This window comes from Myotis davidii, unplaced genomic scaffold, assembly GCF_000327345.1.
Source record: "Myotis davidii unplaced genomic scaffold, ASM32734v1 scaffold88, whole genome shotgun sequence".
NCBI classification, from domain to species: Eukaryota; Metazoa; Chordata; class Mammalia; order Chiroptera; family Vespertilionidae; genus Myotis; species Myotis davidii.
The window spans coordinates 5,870,043-5,875,963 of NW_006300377.1; the positions used below are offsets into that span (position 1 = coordinate 5,870,043).

Sequence of the window (5,921 nt, forward strand, 5' to 3'; positions counted from 1 at the left end):
TTAGCCAATGGGAAGGGTAGCGGTCGTACGCCAATTACCATGTTTCTCTTTTATTAGATAGGATTTCTTGGTTGTTTCTTGTATGTGCCCTAATTGGGGATTGAACCTGAAACCTTGGTGTAATGGTATGACGCTCTAACCAACTGAGCTACCCAGCCAGGGCTCCTCAAATATACTGTAACCACCATGGGGCCAGAGACCAATTTTATCTTGTTCACTTGCCACTGACTCTCCAGTGTCTAGCACATACTAGTAGTAGGTATTCCTACTTATAAGAGTGAATGCATTAAGAAAAATGAATAAAAGGAGCCATGTGGACTGATATCTGGACAGAAGTTTATGAAGAATCCTATCAGAGCATAGCTATTTCTTTCTCAAAGGCTGATGCAATTTGTTTCCTATTTTCCAACCCCAGAGAGCCTGAGAAATGGTTAGTACCCATTTTATAGCTAAAGCTGGGCCATGAATAGAAAGTATGAAGCCTGCAGGATTCAGAAGACCCCAGAGAAGACTTGGTCCTGTATCTGAACTGCAACCTTTCAGTGTACGGAACAATGCTCCATCTGAGCCATACTAGTCAGGGCTGAATCCATATACTTTGATCTCAAGTTCTTACTCATGGTGCCCAGGGGGAAGAGACTGGCTATCCTGAGGTGGGCTCTAGAGGTTGACAAGGGAACAGCTAATTCAGGCATCTTAAAACAGTACAAACAGAAACAGTGCCCAAGTTTCTGGTAGTGTGCTCTACTTACCTGATTAATCTGGGGCGATATCCTGGCCATGGCTCACACTCTGTCAAGAAACAACTCAAACAGGCTGTCTTTTTTCAGGGGCCCCCATAACCTCTCCAAATGTGCCCTGGAAACAGCAAGGTCTTCTTAAAGCAAAAAGCTCCCCTTGCCCTAACTGGTTTAGCTCAGTGGATAGAGTGTCGACCTGCGAACTGAAAGGTTCCAGGTTCAATTCCGGTCAAGGGCACATGCACAGGTTGTGGGCTCGATCCCCAGTGGGGGACTTGCAAGAGGCAGCCTATCCATGATTCTTTCTCATCATGGATGTTTCTATCTCTTTCTCCCTCTTCCTTCCTCTCTGAAATCAATAAAAAAAATAAATAAAAAAAAATATATATATATAAAGTTCCCCTAGATCTAGGCGAAGGAAGCACAAAGATAGCTTCAGTGTCTGCCTGAGAACTCCCCTGCCTAATGCCTGCCTGAGATGCAGCCAATCGCCACAGTTTAGGCTATGAATGAGTAGGACACCTACTGCTGAGAAGCTACTACTGCATTTGTAGTCAAGGAATGCTAAGAGGCTAAAACCCAACAGCATGATTATGAAATTCAAGTCCCTTCCAGATACAAGTCTCCCTCCTTTTAGAAAAGAGAACTGAAGTTGGCAGAACACTGGATGAAAACACATTATCTGTCTCAGAGGCAGAGAAAGGCCACAGAGTAGAGAACCTCCAGCCCAGGGTTGAAAAATTGATTCTAGATGTCAGCAAACATAATCCGCTCCCATTACCCAAAAATGGGGTTTGGTCTGCTGCTTGAATATAACCTCCTTGGGAGCCCAGGGCATCAATCAGGCCACAAGAGGACTAGGGTATAGTACCCACCATAGATAGGCCTTTGCTCCTAAAGGGCTAGACCAGGGAACAAAAGAAATAGTTAGGCAGTGCAGTACACTTCCTCCCCTCCCCCCAACAGCTGCCATCTCAAGACAGCTGTATGCAGCCTGTGTGCTCAAGGCTATTAAATATTCATCAGATGCTTGCTAGTACTAGTTTCAAACATGCAAGAGGCACAAAAGGATGTGTTTAAAGCCACCCAGGAACTAACTGGATGATTTTTTCCCCCTTCGCCCTGAGTAAGTTTTTAGGGTTCTGATAGCACTGAGGAGACAAAATCTACCTATTTAAGCCAAAGGCACTTTATAGTCTTTGACAGAGTAATTTGCCTTCTTGGATATCATTTCTTAGCCTCCCTCTTAGCCAGGAGCCTCTGAGATTTGAAGACTTTAAGGAAGGCCATTTGTCTTGAGCATGGTTTGGGGCATCCAGAAAGTCCTGAATATGATATTGGTCACATGAATGGGTAAATTTAAGATAAAGTCCCTGAATTCAGAAAAGTGTCTCAGTTCTGCCTAGGGTAGTCTTAAGAACGGACTTTGGGGGAAATGTCTTTCTTCATTTGTGCACTGGTGGGGTCCCTTGGCCTGGGCTGCGCACTCTTGCAATCTGGGACCCCTTGGGGGATGTCGGACTGCTGGTTTCAACCCAATCTCCACAGGCCAGTCTGTGGGACCCCACTGGTGCATGAATGTGTGCACTAGGCCTCTAGTATTCATATAAGATCTTTAGTTAATCTTGTCTTGCTCTCCCTCCTTCCCTCTAAGATTCATCAGTCTGTTCCATGTTTCCATGCCTGTGTGTTGAGTGTCTGCCCCCTCACTGGTGGTCAGTGTGTGTCATAGCTACTGATCAAATGGTTGAACGGCTGCTTAGGCTTTTATATATATATATATATAGTCTAGTGGCCTGGTGCACAAATTCATGCACATTGAAATTAATTAGAAGAAATATTTTAATATTGCTATTCGCCCTTTATAATAGAAGTGTCAACCAAATTCACGACAATGACAGATTGAAACACATGTGTGCGATCAGCACCAATGAGAGCTTTATATGTACCACCCACGTGTGAGTCAACATAATCCTTTTATAGATATAGAATAAACTTGCTTAATTAGACCTGCTTTTTGATTTAGCTAAACTTCTTCCAACCCAGTGAACCACCCCAACTTCTCTTTCAGCACTGGTTTAGAACTGGCTGGAAATATCAACACGAAGCAGACTATTACTGTAGATTCAAGGAGACTAGTCGCTAGGGAGAGGAAGCCAGGCGTTGCTATGTCGTTACCCGGCGCCCATAGTCACCATTTCCTGGCTGGGCTGGGCTGTGGGCTGCATTTTGAGCCGTAGGGTCTCAGCAGCGTTGGCTGTGATTTGGTGGCGTGTCGCTCTAGGGTGTTGGCAGGGCCTGTGCCCCACTTTGGGGAAGCCGAGTGTTGCTTTGTGGCTGCCAGGTTCGTGGTACTGTTTATTGTTAAATGGCTTGTCGCTAGGGAGAGGAAGCCGGCTGCATTTTACGCCATGGGGTCTCGGCAGCGTAGGCTGAGATTTGGTGGGCTGTTGCTCTGGGGTGGTGGTGGGGCCTGTGTCCCATGTGGGGGAAGCTGAGTGTTGCTTTGTGGGTGCCAGGTCCATGGTGCTGTTTCTCTGTAAATGGCCAGTGTGCATCATGGCAGCTCCTGTGTTGAGCGTCTGCCCCCTGGTGGTCAGTGTCATAGCGACTTATTGGATGCTCGGACACTTAGTATATTAGCCTTTTATATAAATAAAAGTCCCACATCCTTAATAGAAAGACACCTTAACATACCTGACATGGGTCTTTAATACCCATTCTACTCCAGGAAATGTCTTGAGTTTTCCATGACCTGAAAATGGAGAAGTAAGAGATCAGTCTTTTGAAGAGGAAGGTTTAGACATACAAAATAAAAGATAGAGATCCTGCATGCAATTTATACATTACAGGAGAGAAACATGCAACTTTAAGGAAATTTTCAGTAACATTTCATTGTGAATATCAATATGGGAACCTATGGGGGCTCATCCTTGTACATTTTAAAATAGCTGAGCAGAAAGCTTTACTTTGGGGAGCATATCTAATCTACAGTCATTGAAATTTTACATTGTGTCATTTAAGATGTCAGACTTTGTGCCCAGGTTACATTACAGTTCACTTGTGATGGGCAGGATTATTAAGAGTTATGGCTAATTTATGCGGCAGCATATGGTTTTTCTTTTTACAGCTATTTTTATTAAACAAGTTTTTCAAAGTTTTAACATTAAAATTAACAGCTAAAGAATTGTTTATGCAAGTTGCTGTCACAGTTTATGTAAAAGAGAAATATGTGCTATTAAAATCAGACATTTAGGTTACCTTTGGTTTTTTGCGATGCATGTTAGCTTTACACATCCTGATTCTCTTGCGATAATTTTCCTTTAAAAAGGGGGGTATAGAGTGATCTCTTTTCATCAAAACAAGACATAATGCCCTGAAAGCTGACTTCAAACCATGGTTGAAAATTCAGTTATTTACACTTTATCACAATCTACAAATACATTTTTTGTTGGTGTGTTTTAAAAAGAAAAAAAATGTCCATCATGCACTGCTGCAGGCAGCTTGGCACTTCATACAAGAGGATTTTTCACCCCCGAGCAGTTTTAGGTGGCTCACTTAGAGAAGGCATGCAAACCCTAAAAGTTAACAGAGGAGTAGAAACAGGGCCAACCAATTCCATCATTTCCTCTTGATCTCTCAGGAGGGAGTACAGAGCCAGCCTATCATGCCAGATCCTGCCCCAGCCCAGCTGATTTATTAATAGCATTTCTGGGATTAGAAGGGAAACCCTTAAGTGTACCCAGAGTTTGCTGAACTGTCATCTCGAAAGCAGGTGCTATCCCCTTCCAATCTCACAGAGATTATTTGGTGTCACTCTTAGGACCACCAAGGGACTCTATAGAAGATGCGAACAAGGTGGCTGGCACTTTAAATATTGACACCTCTGTATGGAAACCAATCCAAGCTTTGTTTTAGTTTTTTTTCTCTCCAGAAATTACATTTTGTGATAGGATTAGATAAAACTGTTTTCAACAACTTCCAGGGGGTGAAAAAGCTTTGGTTATTTTTAAACTAAAACTTAACAACTCATAAACTTTTTTTGGTAAACTTAAAATAAAATCCCCACCACAACTTTTAAGAATGTCTCCAAGCTCCAAATTTTAACAAGACCATTAACTTTATAATTAATTTAAGTTTATTTGAAAGAGAAAACTATTTTATTGTCCACCCACAAAAATGACAATTCATCACATTTACTTTGATTAAAAAAGGACTAAACTTTATTGACAAACTGCTTCAGACATTTTGACATAAGTTTAAGCTACCTATTTAGGCAGACTTACACATGTAGCATTTAATCTTCCAAGAACAAAATGGGAGGATGGTACAAATCCAATTAGGACTTTAACTTATGTACAAAGTGGATTTTGATTCCTTTTTCATTCAGCTGCAGTGTCCCTTTTTATATCATGCTAGTGTTGAGACATACTTCACTGACTACCTTGGGAACAGTTCAATATTGTCAAACTTAAAAAATTATCAGCTTTTGGCCCCAGTGTCCAAGTGAGCTTTTCATGGAGTGTAGAATCTCAGATGGACAAAACACTTTCTTTTTAAATACTGAAATTTTAATTATTAGTACTATTATTTAAAGACTGTGGCTAAAAAGCTCTGCATCGGATTCAATTCAGGTGGCAAACCCCTCTCCCCCAATTAAACTCTTCAAAGCCTACTTTCCACTAAGTATCTCTCAACACTGTATGTCTGGGGCTAGATTTCAAAACCCACATAATGAAAAAGTCATTTTTACAAACCTAATCTTGTTGTTTTTTAAGTCAATTAATGTTAAAATTGCATCAACTATTTAATTCATGAGGATCTTTCATATTAAAATTTAACCTTAAGATTCAACCGCCATGTGCTTTTAAAGGAAACATTTTTAGTGACGTCTGAGCTCACTTTTACATGGTGGCACCTACTGCCGTTAACGTTTGTGATTTTAAATCTTAAACAGCCCTGAATTTTGAAATGTAGCCTAGTTTGGGATTCTGCAACTACAGCTATACGGGATGCCTCAAATCAAAACTAAGATAAAGTTAACAAGCCTTAACTTCAGAACCTTTAAGCAAGCAATGTCACTTTTGAAACTAACAGGTTTGTGGTGTTTTTTTTTACTCAACTTCTTTTTTTTATTATAAAAGGTACATTTCTGTTTATATTTAAACAACAAAGAAAAAA

General features: G+C 41.1%; 1 long non-coding RNA gene across 1 annotated transcript in view; it reads right to left on the bottom strand.

The window, feature by feature from the left end:
• Positions 1-3,995, bottom strand: part of LOC107185227 — a 7,566-nt gene extending 3,571 nt beyond the window's left edge. Inside the window, exon 1 of the long non-coding RNA XR_001516152.1 lies at positions 3,438-3,995. This is a non-coding gene — a long non-coding RNA (uncharacterized LOC107185227). The remainder of the gene's footprint in view (positions 1-3,437) is intronic.
• Between the last annotated feature and the right edge of the window lie 1,926 nt (positions 3,996-5,921).